This window comes from Microtus pennsylvanicus, chromosome 9 (genome assembly GCF_037038515.1).
Source record: "Microtus pennsylvanicus isolate mMicPen1 chromosome 9, mMicPen1.hap1, whole genome shotgun sequence".
Taxonomy (NCBI): domain Eukaryota; kingdom Metazoa; phylum Chordata; class Mammalia; order Rodentia; family Cricetidae; genus Microtus; species Microtus pennsylvanicus.
The window spans coordinates 109989159-110004220 of NC_134587.1; the positions used below are offsets into that span (position 1 = coordinate 109989159).

Sequence of the window (15062 nt, forward strand, 5' to 3'; positions counted from 1 at the left end):
TGTAAACAATGTATAAGTATTTTGATCAGAGGTAGAAATGTACATTGCAATATAATAAGTATATATCAATATATAAAAATGTTTTAAGCAGAGGTAGAAGCATGCATGCATACAATATTCAATATAATTTAACTTTGTATCAATATAAAAGAATCTATACCAATGTAATTGCCTACAAATAAGAACTCAAAAGTATTCGTGCTATTACTCACTATTATTATTATTATTGTGAGTTAGTTCACAGTAATCTATTATCCCATCCAATTCCCCCCCCCTTTTTTTTCAAAGAGATCCCTGAGCCTATAAAATTTGCCCCCAACCCCTAACCCTATACCAATTATAATCAACCCCTAAATGGTGTCCTTAACCCTGAGGATAAACTTTGTTGGGAGAGGGGATGGTGTCTTCTAGAATTACTTCCAGCTGTCATGGGGTGGGGGGTGATGTTTTTTCTATGAGACCCTGTGAAAGTAAAATGATGGATAAGTTCCAAGATTACTCTCTGGTATAATTGCGAATAGTCTCTGAGTATTTGGTATTTTTTTTTCTGAGGTTCCTATTTGGAAGTCTGGCCAGAACACTGTAAAAAAGTTCACCATTTCAGCTAACTAAGTTGGAACCATCTTGAGCAGCTGGTACACAAAACAGGTGTTATAGTAGAGCTATCAGCATCATGACATCATGTCAACCATGTGGAGTTGTTGTTGTGGGGCCTCATCTTCTTCCTGGAAACTTCAAAGATTATTGCAGGAAAATTTATTGTTTATTGTGGAAAACTTAAACATTATTTATATAGACATATACAGACATATATTCAATGAAAGGTATGATAAAGACAAAAATAGATATGAAAAATAAATTTTTCTAAATTATATTTTCTTTCTGTCCCATATATGGTTTCTGACATAAGACAGAAACTTTGAATTTTTATTTTAATAACATTCTTGGATTTAGAGAGGGACAGAGCCAGTGCCCAACTCCAAAGCCAGCTCTCTCTCTCTCTCTCTCTCTCTCTCTCTCTCTCTCTCTCTCTCTCTCTCTCTCTCTCATATATATATATCTTTATTAATAAAAAATCTTTTATTAATAAAAAAACAAATCTTTTATTAATAAAAATAAATCTTTTATTAATAAAAAATCTTTATTTAATTTTGATGGTATCCATAGTTTTTCTTCTCCTGTGTAAACAAGAGCAAAACTCTTTCCCCAATGTAGCACATCTCCTGGCTTCCATTGTGAGGTCAACACATCCTTGAAATAAACTGCCTGATTTAATTCAGAAGACTTTTCTATTATCCAATGTCTCTCTGCTGCTGTTGTCCCTTTCTCATTAGCATTAAGAAAATGCAAGGTTAACAAAGCATTATGTAATCTATTTCTGGGGGCATTTCCACCACTTTCTGTTTATTTAATATATTATTTATAGTTCGATTTGATCTTTCTATAACTTAACCCTGTAGGATTGTGTGGTATACCTGTAATATGCTTAATATTAAAATAAGCAAAAACTGTTTCATTTTTTTAGATACATACGCTGGACCATTGTCTGTCTCTATTTGTGCAGGTATGCCCATGATGACCATAACTTCTAATAAATGTGTGATTACTGAATCAGCCTTTTCTGAGCTTAAAGCAGTTGCCCACTGAAAACCTGAATAAGTGTCTATGGTGTGGTGTACATATTTTAATTTTCCAAATTCCATAAAGTGGAACACATCCATCTGCCAGATTTCAATCCTTTGAGTACCCTTTGCGTTAGCCCCTGCAGTTAGCAGTGTTTGGTTATAGAAAGAGCAAGTAGGGCATCTCTTTACAATCTCCTTAGCTTGTTGCTATTTAATAGAAAAGTCTTCTTTTTAAACCTTTGCTATTGACTTGATTTTTTTTTATGAAATTCTGAGGCCTGCAACATGCTTCCAATCAGTAATTGATCAATTTCTGCATTACCTTGTGCTAGAGGACCTGGAAGACCCATATGGGATCGGATGTGTGTTATGTATGTAGGACAAAGCCTATTCCTGATTATGTCTTGCACCTGGATAAATAATGAAGTCAATTCTGTATCATCTTATATAAATTCAGCAGTTTCAATATGAAAGACAATTCTTTCTGCATATTGTGAATTAGTAACTATATTAAGAGGTTCTTTAAAATCCCTTAGCACCATGATAATAGCATATAATTTTACCTTATGAACAGAATTATAAGGGATTTGTTCAACCTTACTTAATTCTTCTGATTTGTAGCATGCCTTCCCTGATTTATTTGTATCAGTATAAAATGTACAGGCTCCAGTTATTGGAGCATTATGTACAATCCAGGGGAAGAATCCGAAAAATTCTCTTGTTAAGGTTAAGTCTATCGCTTTTGGGATGATTGCTATTAATTTCTCCCCCCAAATTAGCACAAGCTCTTTGCCATGGTTCATTGTCTTCCCATAACTTTTCTATTTCATCAGTAGTGAAAGGCACTACTGATCTCTGCTGGGTCTATACCTGCTAGTTGATGAAGTCTCAATTTACCTTTTATAATTATTCAGAGACTTTTTCCACATAAGTTTTTAATTTTTTACTTGGTTTATGTGGTAAAAAAATCTATTCTAATATAATATTGTCCCTCTGCATTAAAATTCCTGTAGGAGAAATTCTGGAAGGCAATATGACTAGAATATAATTAAGATTTGGATTCACCTAATTTTCTTGTGCCTCCTGTAATATCTCCTCAACAATTGTCAATTCCTTTTCCGCTTCAGCTGTTAATTCTCTGGGACTATTCAAGTCTTTATCATCATCTAAGGTTTTGTTTAAATGAATTATTAGATCAGATGTTATCCCAACAGCCGGTCATAGACTGGAAATGTCTCCTAACAATCTTTGAAAGTTATTAAGAATCCGCAACCTAATTTGTGCCTTTTGTGTTCTAATTTTGTGTAAATCTATTTTATAACCTAGGTAATTGACAAAATCTCCTCTCTGCAATTTTTCAGGAGCAATTTGTAATCCCCATTTTTCACAAAACTTTTTTATTTCTTCAAACATTCTAAAGTATCCATGTTTGAATCAGATAGCAAAATGTCATCCATATAATGGTAAATTATAGACTTAGGAAATTATTTACGTATTATTTCCAATGGCGAACTTACAAAGTATTGGCACAGAATGGGGATATTGAGCATTCCTTGTGGGGGATAGTCCATTGATTGATATCTCCTAGTAGGCTGAGAATTATTATAAGTAGGCACTGTGAAGGCAAATTTTTCTCTATCCTTTTCTTATACAGGTATAGTGAAGAAACAATCTTTTTAAATCAATAACTATGAGAGGCCATCCCTTTGGTAATAGAGAAGGCAGAGGAATTCCAAATTGTAGAGGGCCCATAGGTTGAATCACCTTGTTGACAGCTCTTAGATCTGTCACCATTCTTCATTTATCAGATTTCTTTTTAACAACACATACAGGAGAATTCCAAGGGCTGGTTGATTCTTCAACATGCTGAGCATCTGGTTGCTCTCGTACCAGCTGTTCTAAAGCCTGTATTTATCTTCAGCAAGAGGCTACTGCTTGATCCATATTGGTTTCTCAGTTAATCATTTTGAAGGTAGGTCTGTTGGTGCCTCTAAAGGTTTGCTAGTTGCTTTATGTACTTGTACAGCCTGAATGGCTGGTGACCTTTGTGTATAGTACCTTATATTTCCTTCCCAGAATTATGAGTTCCTGGGACTTCAGGATGTTAATCTGGGTATTCCATTGCTGCAGCAGATCACGACACCATAAATTTACTGCAATATTAGTCACATATGGCCTCAGCTTCCCTCTTTGATCTTCTGGCCCAACACCGTCAACCCATCTCGTGCTTTGTTTAACTTGAGATATGATTCCAATTTCTAATAATTGAACATCTGCCTTTTGAAGAGGCCAATTTGGATGCCAAGATTCTGGAGTAGTGATACTCACATCCGCACCTGTATCTATCAAACCCACAATTACAATGCCATTTATACTAACTCTTATCTTTGGTCTTTGATCATTTGTAGAAGTCTGCCAGAATATACATTTCCTATTTCTCATTGGAAATTTTCACTTATCCTCCATGTTTATGCCATCATCTAGAACAGTGTGGTCTTTTACAGAAGGGTCTGGATGTTTTAATTTTCCTGGTGAGACATGTCCTCCACAGTTACTGGGAATGACTGGGCCACTTTTGGCTTGGGAGTCTGTGAGAGGCCCCTCAAGCAGTTTCCTGATGGTATCAGGTTTCCTTGGCTGTCTTTTGTTGATCTGTATTCATTGGCCCAATGTCGACCTTTGCCACACCTTCTACATATACCTGAAGGCTGAGTCCTCCTATTTTTGCCATTCCCAGAGAAGATACTATTCCTAGGAATTTCCTGTCTACAATCCCTTCTCAGATGTCTTATTATACCACAATTAAAACATTTGGCATTTTGATGTCTCCTCATTTCTTTGGAAATTGTTTCTTCTACCCAAGATTCAGTATTATAGTCAAATGTCTCAATATCCATTATATGCAGGATCCATTCATCCATTGGTGCTGATCTGACCTTTAAACTCCCAAGTATCTTTTTGCATTCTAAGTTGGAATTTTCAAAATCCAGAGATTCAATTAGCATTCATCCAGCATCTGGGTCTGTTACTCCTATTTGTACAGCCTTAGTTAATCTTTGTAAAAAGTTGGTAAAGGGTTCTTTCTGGCCTTGTTTAATCCTGGTATATGATTCAATTAATTTTCCTAGTTCCTGAATCTTGTCCCAAGTATTTAAGGCTGCTTTGTGGCATAGGGGCAAGATTTGTTCATCGTAAAGAACTTGAACCTGTGGGTCAGCATAAATGCCTTCACCATGAATTTGATGTTGGGAAGTCTCAAGGCCTTTTGCTTTTCCCTGTTGTCCAAAATTTTTGCCTGTTCTCTGAAATAAATTCTAAACATTAATCAAGACCCATCATCCAGGACTGCTGACACTAACTGAAGCCAGTCATGTGGCATTGTTTTGGTGCTAGAAGCCCAGGTCTTTACCATCTCCCTAGCAAATGCGAATACAAGCCTTAAGTTACAACAGCTTGCTTAATTTCTTTTAGATCATTCATTCCTATAGATATCCATCTACTTTCTTTGGATCCTTTTGGGCCTTTAGAACTTGATGCTTTGTCAGAGTAGATAATGGTAGGAAGCTAAAACCCTGGGTAAGTCATCTCTGACAGCTACTGGTGATGCTGAATCCTGTCCTTGTGCCTTCTTTCCCTGTTCATCAGCTCCAATAATTTCCTCAATTATTTCAAATCTTTTTAGTATTGCCTTTTGTAAAGCCTGAATCTCCTGGCCTATATATACTTCCAGCAATTTCACTGAGGCATCTAGCCTCTGATCCTCATTCTGCACATGCGATTCCAAGGTCTGAAGTTTCTCCTTTAAAGATAACATCTCATCCTTGGTTATTACTTGAATAGCGTGAAGATTGCCCTCCCAGAGAGATACTCTATCTGCTAACTTATCATAATTTTTAACAAATTTTGATTGTCAAATTCAACAGTATGAATCCTTTCAGATATCTTATTAGATACCCTTAGATATGTATTTAATTCTTTCTGTAAAATTAATGTTATCCTTTAAATTTTTTTATTAAAAATTACCACCTCCTCCCCTCCTCCCATTTCCCTCCCATGTTATCCCTTTTAATAGTATAATTTTTCAGGTAACTTTTGATTTTCAATGGTATTAAAGACTGTATCATTTCTTAAAGTGCCATATTCTTTCTTAATGATAAAATATGAAGAAGAAAACTGAGTCCCACTACCCAATAAATTGAAGTATCACCATAACCATATAAGCCTTGCATAATACAATCCATAGTATTAGCAAAAAGTTACTAAAAGTTTAAATATTAATGTAATTTGCCATATTAATTTATTAATTACCTATTATATGATCCAGCAAATTGTTTTAGGTGTAATAATCTTTATTGTCCAGCAGATGTGGTTGCAGTGTTGTGGTGGTGACAGGAATGGTCCTGAACTGCTTTAGCTTCTGAGCCATTTTATTTTCCCGCCTCCGTGCTGGTTAAATACTGTGAAATATTCTTTGCTTGACAAATTAAAAGCTATTAAATCAATTCCATACACAGAGCAAGAAACCCAGAACTCCTGGGTGATGTGGGAGTGTCATATATCAATCTGTTGATTTCATTGGCTAAGCAATAAAGAAACTGCTAGGCCCATTGGATAGGCCCACCCTTAGGTGGGTGGAGTAAACAGAACAGAACGCTGGGAGGAAGAGGAAGTGAGGTCAGACTCCACAGCTCTCCTCTCCAGAGCAGACGCAGGAGAGACGCCATGCTACCTGCTCCAGGGAAGACACACGCTATGAAGCTCCGACCCAGGATGGACTTAGGCTAGAATCTTCCCGGTAAGACCGGTGCTCACAGATTGTTAGAGATGGGTTGATTGGAATATCAGAATTAGCCAGTAAGGGCTAGAGCTAAGGGCCAAGCAGTGTTTAAAAGAATACAGTGTCTGTGTAATTATTTCGGGGCATAAGCTAGCCGAGCCGGGCAGGCGGCTGGGGTGTTTGGGGACGCAACCCTGCCGCCACCCATATTACTACACCTGGGCAGGGAGCAGATACTGGAAGCTGCACAAGTTGCCACGAGGTAGGGAACTGCGCCAGGGAACATGGCAGTTGTGCGTGCACTTGACATATTTCCCAGTTATCACATGCAATAAGCACTGCTGTGGTGGAGGTTCTACAAAAAACTGCTTAGTTAAAAGCAAGCCAAACCGGCAGGGTTGGGAGACTGTCTGGGCTGTGGACTAGCTCCGTCATTAGGTTGTCCACCCGGTAGGTGTGGAGTCCGAATCCACGTGGGTGTGCCAGATGTGGAAAGATGCTTAAAAGATAACCCACACTAGCTCAGAATTGAGAAAGAGACAGTTATTTATTTAGGGGAAGACCCACAAATCAGAATCCCTTGCTGGAACGGAGATCAGAAACTGAATCCCGCAGCTGGAAAAGAGGCCGGATGCATGCTCTACATCGGCATAAATAGTATAACAGACCACGCTCCAGTGGACGGGTAACCACAACATAAACAGATATAATGCATCTTTGCCCAGTTAAAATACTATTCCGCAACAGAAGAGGTTATCAAGATATCTGGGACTGGAATTACAGATGTCTGTAATGATCAGCCATGTGGATGGTAGGGATTGAACCTAGGTCCTTTGGAAGAGCAGCTAGTGCTCTTAACCACTGAACCATCTCTCCAGAACTGAAGCTCACTATGTAAACTCTGCTAACCTTAAAGTTATAAAGATCTACTGTGAGGACCTGACTTTGCAAACTCCATTTTAAAGAAGGGGCTTCATTTTAAGCCATATAATGAGCTGCAGGTGTGTTAAGTTTTTCTTTGGCCTGGTAAGGCTCTCTGCCAATGCAATAATGCAAATCAGACCAAATAAAACCAAATTACAAGAATCCCAGGTTTAATAGATGCCAGCACTCCCAGGTGGCCCTCTGGGAAAACATGGAGAGGGGGACAAAGAACCAGGAGAGCACGTGTTAGTTCTTTGGGGGGCAGTTTAAATAACCTGTGGGAGTGGTCTTGACCCTCCCTGGGGAGGGGTCACCATTTGGCAGGCTTTTTTGGAGGTGGAGTCTGAACTGCAGCAAATCCCAGGGGATGGCGCTTAGAACTTTCCACCAAACATTCCAGATTCCTGAATGCCAGGAGGCTGAGGTGACACTTCCAACCAAACATTCTAGACTCCTTGGATAAAGGGGGTGCCAGGGAGCTGAGGTGATGCTTCCAACCAAACAGGGCAAGTGATCTCAGCTCCAGAAATGAGCTGCCAGAGCAGAGATTTGCATATATACCCTAAAAATGACCAACCTTTTCCTCCCCAAATTGTTTTTAGTCATGGCATATTCTGGAAGCACAATAGAGATTGATACCAGGAACAAATAGGGTGCTGCTGCTACAGACGTGACCATGTTGTTGTAGGGAGGATTATCAGTGAGTTCTCAGAGTTTAGTGAGCTATTCTGGCAACGTGGGAGACAATGCTGAGTGTAATGCAGATGGTGGGAAAGTAAAGACCAGGAGCAGAAGCCAGGAGCAAACCCAGTCCCAGGACATGGGCGGATCAGGATTGAGCCTGTGACCAGATCCAGATCTAGAGTCAAAGATCTCCACTGGAACAGGTACAGGGAAGTGGGGAGAGAGGCAGAAGTGAAGCTGCCTCTCCGAGAGGAAGATGGAAAAGAGAGCAAGCTCAGGCCGGAAGCTGAAGATCAGCCTGCCTCAGCGGATGGGGGAGGGAGTGGGCATGGCTTGTCTCTTAAAGGGACCAGGGGCCAAACCCGTAACATTCCCAGGTCTTCCTTATAATAAAAAGCAGGAGATTAGACACCACAGTTTGAAGGAATTGGGGTGGCAAATTCTCAAAGCTGCTTCCTGCTGATTTGTGGGCGTTGTCTTGGGGGGGGGGAAACCTGAGAAGACTGTATGCTGGCCACATCCTGGCATAGCCGGTCTCTTTGCTTCTGACCGGTGTCTGTGGCATGGAAATGTCTGGTATCTCTTATCCTGTTTAAGGTATTGGCAGAACAAAGAACAAAGTTAAATTAAGGAAAAAAAATTTTTAGGACCAGGGAATTGAGGGGGATGTATCTGACCTGTTCAAGGTGGATTCTTTAATTCGGCTCCCAGGAACCGAAGAACTCCTTGGGTTTGTGAAAACAGAAACTTTAGATACATAATGACTGTGGCATATTTTTGTATGATGAAAAGTATTTTTGAAGACTATGGAAGGCAGCATAAGAGAGAAATTTGATTTGAAATTTGTTTGGTGAGGTAATCTGGGAAAACCTCTCAGCTATCAAACTGTCAGAGATCTTTGAGAAGGATAAGATTTTACTTGAGTTACTGATTAAAAAATGACAGAGAACTTACTTGGTTGGCACCCAGAACTATTCTTTTTGGGTCCTCCATGGTCGCTGAAGGTTGCATTTGACCTTTGCTGGTCAGTACAAGGCCTGCCAGGCTCCAGAAGACCCTGTGGGCTAAGAAATCTGTAGGAAGACAGGCCTACCTTGACCTGAGAAGGTAGGCTGTCAATTCCAGCAATTCTGTCCACATCTAGAGGTCTTTAGTTTAGATGAAAGGCAGTTTTTCCCAATGGTCAGCGCTTGGCAGTCGAAGCAAACCACAGAAAGATGTTGTTCTGTGTGTCCATTTGTCTTCTGTCTTCTTTGGAGGAAATAAGAGTCTGCTGCTAGGAGCCAACCTGTCTCTTTTGTTATGAAAAGTTTTTAAATAGTTAAATGCTTAAATATCACATTCCCCAGATCTCTGAGCAGTTGAGGGCTGGATTAAATATAGCTGCAGTATACTGGCTCTTAACAGGTAAGATACACACTCGTAAAAGGGCAGAAAGAAGAAACTGCTGGCAATGGAAGGTTAATACCAGAACTGACAATGGTGGAGAACAGCTTAAGAGACTTAAAGGTACATACCAGTTTAAAATAAGAGATTCATGATTTTGAAGTCTGAAATGAGATGTAATGAACAATTATTATACACAGAAAGAGTGAACAGTAATTGGGCAACGTGGATGCCTTTTATGGGCCCTATCAAAGACATGCCATCACGCAAAACACATGTGGCAGAATTAACAGGAGGATTTTAGTGAAAACCGGGGGAAAAGGCAGGGTATACATAAGTAAAACTGGGAGAGCTTGGTCACGTGACCTGGCTCTCAGCCAAGATGGCAACAAAGCCACCTGACCCACCTGGCCCTCAGCCAAGATGGCGACAGCCATGTGTTGTGGGGAAAAAAAGTCACAATTTTTGAGCTGTAAGGACTTTAAGTTTAATGAGAGGGACCTAAAGGTGTGATCTGCTCTGTTGCTGAGCTGCCATGACATAACAGAAGCCACAGAGGGGAGGGGCAAAAGGCTGGAACCAAATAAACTGCACCATGCCATGGCTGGAATTGAAAAAGCCGGCAGGAATTTTAAAAGGCGTCTTAGTGCCTATATATTTGCCTTATGGTGGTAGTAATTTGACAATTTCTGTAAAATGTCGGGATCAAAGGTGCCATTAGGTGGCCATTTGCAGTTTTTCTCTAAGGTATATTGGGGCCATTTTTTGAACAGAGACGGATAAGTGTGGAGGTCAGTAAGGAAGGCATTAAAGCATGAGGCTGCAGGGTGTCCAAAGGGCATCCCAGCAGGGAGGTTGGAGTAATAGGTCTGGACGGCTTGGCTCCCATGGTCAAGGCTGTGAAAACACGAGGCACCTCAAGCCTACAAGGAGAACGGCTCCCCGTTAAGGCGAGATGCAGATGGCATGTGTTCTTCTGTTCTGTCTGCTTCTTGCTTGCTCTTCTTGTTCTTCTTCGGACACAAAAGGATGGAAGACACAACAAAACCCACATGGAGCGCGAACTTTATTGCGTTGTGTGGGAGAGAAGGGGAAAAGAGAACGAACAGACGGCTTTCCAGCTTTTAAAGGGTTCCCTACGCACATGGGTCAAATGCCACGTTCTGCGCCTGTGTAGCCTTTGCGTGAAACGCTAGGGGCTCCTGGGAAATGTAGTTCCCCAGGCGAGCTACGCTCAGGGCCCTTCTGGGAAATAACATTTCCACACTTTTTAATTTATTAAAAATCTGGGGGTTTGAGAGTCTTAATGGGTAGGGAATAGGGGCATAGTCCGCTCTCTCATAACTGCTTCCTGCTGACTTTGGGTGTCGAGGGATCCGGGGAGTATTGATTGTCCTGTCCGCTGACATTCTGAGGTGGCTGATTGAAGAAATCACATCTGTCTGGCTTTTGGGTAGCTGGGTCGTCGTTAAGGTGCTGGAAAACAAAAGTTGCATTAGTAGAGAAGAAAATTAGTAGATAAGAAAAGAGGAGGTTTGGGAAATTAAAGAGGAGATTTTTGGAAATTAAAGGGGAGATTTGGGGTGGGGGGGGCTTTAGGAGGTTTGGAGTTAAGAATAATAAAAAATTGAATGGTACTTATTCCGTTAATGATCCGTTTGGGCCTGCTTCATTCAGGTGGGTCGGGCTGGCTTCTTGGAGCTTAAAGGAAATGTCTTAAAAGAAATAAATTCTTAACCATGTATGATATTTTGGGCATTACCTTAACATCCAGGAGACACTGCTGCAGTCAGTGGCGAACTTGTTGTGTCAAGGAACTTTGTTAAGAATTTGCTTACCACCTGAACTTTTGGCTCCATGTCTGATGATGAATCCTGTAATGACAGCTAAGTGGTTATTCAGAAGCTTAGAAAAAGAGGAGAAAGAAAAATATGTTGGCATAAGAGGGTTGAGGACCTCTACTTTCCTTGGACTGGAGTCCTCTGGAACTTAAGAGAACAAGGTCCTGACTGAGTTACCATGTATGAGGGATTGTCTTGAGCTGGAGGAGTAAACGGTTTAAGATGTGACAGGTGAATCCAGTGAGGAATTCCCTTGACCTTAGCAGCTGTGGGAGTCAAAAGAATTACTTAGAGTAATTCTTTTGAATTACTTAGAGTAATTCTTTTGACCCTGCCATTTAGGGGAAAAGGGTGAGGGACATTGACCTGGGGGGGGGAATAATACCTGATCTCCTATTTTAATTGGCGGTGGACATGGATTAGCACATGGTTGAGGTAATGAATGGTCGGTAAAATCCCACAGTAGCCAGCGTAGATGGGTTAGTAGTGGCATGAGCAGGTGATCAGGAAGGGGGAAGGTTTTAGGTGGGAGGCCGGGGGTTAGAATGGGCCGCCCATACATGAGTTCGAAAGGTGAGATAAAAAGGGGACTTTTTGGGAGGGCTCTAAGCCTGAGGAGGGCCAGAGGTAGGAGTCTTACCCAGTCGAGGTGAAGTTCCTGGGACATTTTTACAAGGGCGTCTTTTAAAGAACGGTTAGTCTGTTCTACCTTACCTGAAGACTGAGGGTGGTATGGGATATGGAAATGCCAGGGAATGTTAAGAGCCTTGGACAGGTTTTGAGAGATCTGGGAAGTGAACTCAGGGCCATTATCTGATTGAAGAGAGGTTGGAATTCCAAACCAGGGAATGATTTCTCAGAGAAGAACGTCGGAGACTGTCTGGGCTCTCTTGTTGGTGGTGGGGAAGGCTTCAACCCACCCAGACATTGTATCCACCAAAACCAGGAGATATTTAACTCTTTTGACTGTGGGCATATGAGTAAAATCCAGCTGCCAGTCAGTTCCCGGAAGGGAGCCCCTGGCCTGGTGAGTAGGAAAAGGGAAGCTACGATATTTGGTCTTGGGATCTGACTTCTGGCAGATCTGACAGGAGGCAGTGATACCCTTTAGGAACCTGATATCCTCAGGGGTGGGTTGGAGGTGAGCCCTAACAAAATGAAGTAGAGCTTTCTTATTAGGATGGAAGAGTTGATGTAGGTAGGACAGGATCTGTTGGGTGTCAGGTGTCTGTGAGAGTGTGGGCTGCGCTGTAAGGACTCCCCGAGGTGACTGAGATAGATCTGGGCTCTGGAGTGCTGCTGTCTTAGCTGCTCTGTCAGCCCGATTATTTCCCTTGGAAACAATGGAACTGTCGGACTGGTGAGACCGACAGTGAATAATTCCTATAGCTTTAGGGAGATGGGAGGCTTTTAACAGGTTCATAATATAACCTGAGTTAGTTATGGATCCTTCTTTTGTCATAAGAAGCCCACGCTCCTTCCAGATAGCTGCGTGGGACAGGAGGATATGAAACACATACTTAGAGTCTGTGTAAACATTTGAAGATTGTCCCTCGGCTAACTGAAAGGCACGGGTGAGAGCTATCAGCTCAGCCTGCTGGTTAGTAGTATGGGCTGGGAGTGCCCCTGCCTCGACTATCTCTGTATCTGATACTATGGCATAGCCTGCTCTACGGGTCCTATCACATAAAAAGGAGCTGCCATCTGTGTACCAGGTGTGAGTAACCTGGGACAGGCTGCCCTCCTGTATATGTGAGGGGTGGGGCAGTAGGTCCTCTAGGACCTCAATGCAGGAATGGGATGGAGAATCATTAACATTAGGTTGAGGTAGAAGATTTGAGATATTAAGGGGTGGGCAGCATTGAAAGGTGAGACTTGCATCTTCCACCAGTGCCACCTGAAGGGAAAGAACTCGAGAAGGGGGTAGGGTCTGTAGGCCTTTGTAGGTTAAGAGGTTGGACAGGTTATGATGAGATAAGACTGTGGTGGGTGCTCCGAAGGTTAGTTTCTTTGACTCATGAATAAGAAGCTCAGCAGCTGCCAAAGCACGTATGCAGGGTGCCCAGTCCCGAGTGGTGAGGTCAATCTTCTTTGACAGGTATGCTTCAGGTGCAAAAGAAGGTCCCAATTGATGTCCTAAGACCCCAAGGGCATATCCCTCCTTTTCTGCTACATAAAGAGAAAAAGGACTAGTTAAATCCAGAAGATGAAGAGCTGGAGCCTGGATAAGGGCCTGTTGGAGTCTCTGGAAGGGTTTGGTAACAGGGTGGAGAAGGGGCTCATGCAGGGAGCTGAGAGCTGCTTCGTATAGGGGACGGGCAAGGAGAGAAAAGGAGGGATCCAAGAATGCAGGAAACTGGCCACTCCCAGGAACGATAAGACCTCTTCTTTGGTGGAAGGAACTGCAAGAGATTGAATTAGTTTTTTTCTGTCCAGAGTGATAGCCTTTTGGGTTGCGGTTATGGCTAATTCCAAATACGTTACCTGAGTGGTGGACAATTGAGCCTTAGAAGGTGAGACTCTATAGCCCCTTTTGGATAAGAAATTTAATAGGGCTGCAGTGTCTGTCTTGCTGATCTCCAAAGACGGGCTGCATAGGAGAATGTCGTGTACATATTGAATTAGTTTTGATTTATGGAGAGACAGTGAAAGCAGATCAGAGGCCAAAGTCTGGCCAAAGAGGTGTGGGCTGTCCCTGAATCCCTGGGGAAGGAAGGTCCAGGTGAGCTGCATGGAAAAATTAGTGTCAGGATCAGTCCAGGTGAAGGCAAAGATGTTTTGAGATTGAGGGCTGAGGGGAATGGAGAAAAAAGCGTCCTTGAGGTCTAGAACTGAGAAGTGAGAGGTTCCTGGAGGAATGTTAGACAGAAGGGTAAGGGGATTAGGGATGACTGGGTGAAGAGGAACAACAGCAGAGTTAATTAGCCGGAGGTCCTGAACCAAACGATAAGTTCCGTTAGATTTTTTAACAGCCAGTATAGGAGTATTAAAGGGGGAGGAGGTGCTGCGGAGCAGCCTTTTCCTCAAAAGGTCAGAGATAATAGGTTTAAGTCCTCTAAGACTCTGGGAAGAGAGGGGGTACTGAGCTTGAGTAATATACTTGGTGGGGTTTTGTAACTGAATAACAATGGGGGAATGGTGTTTAGCTACGGTGGGATTTTGGGTGTCCCACACCAGAGGATCCACTTGGGAGGCTGGAAGAGGAAAAGATGCATTAGTGTCAGAAGGTTGGGGGGCCAGGAGAAGAAGAAGCTGCGTCACTGATGAATCTGGAATAAAGCGAATGGGGGGAGTGAAAGAAATGGAGGCTCCAACCTTAGTTAAAAGGTCCCTCCCCATAAGGGGTACTGGACAAGTTGGCAAAACTAAGAATGAATGAGTGAGAAAAATACCTCTAAACACACAATTGAGTGCTGGAGTCTGTTGAGGTAAATAAGGCTGTCCCCCTCCCCCAACAATAGGGGAACTTGAAGGAGAGGTTGGCCCCCAGAATTCCCTCAGAACTGAATACGTTGCTCCGGTATCCAAGAGGAATGAAATGAGCTGTCCTGACACAGTGAGAAGTACTCGTGGCTCCTGATTGCAGATGACAGTGGCAGTCGGGTCATTAAGGGAGGAGCCCGGGCATCTTCAGTCATCCAGGGCCAAGCCCAATAGGTCAACTTGGGAATTTTTAGGGTCTGATGTCTCCATGCCACCAAGCGCAAGAGGACAATCTACAGACCAGTGACCTTCCCTGTGACACCTTGGACAAGGTCCCCTAGGACTCCAATGGGGATTAGGGCATCCTCGGGCCCAGTGACCCGTCTTACCACACTTGAAGCA

The 15062-nt window shown here is 42.3% G+C and overlaps 1 long non-coding RNA gene across 1 annotated transcript in view; it reads right to left on the minus strand.

Annotated features, from left to right (window-relative positions):
• Nucleotides 1-10442: 10442 nt before the first annotated feature.
• LOC142858009 (uncharacterized) overlaps nucleotides 10443-15062 on the minus strand; it is a 7193-nt gene continuing 2573 nt past the window's right edge. Inside the window, exon 2 of the long non-coding RNA XR_012911908.1 lies at nucleotides 10443-11437. This is a non-coding gene — a long non-coding RNA (uncharacterized LOC142858009). The remainder of the gene's footprint in view (nucleotides 11438-15062) is intronic.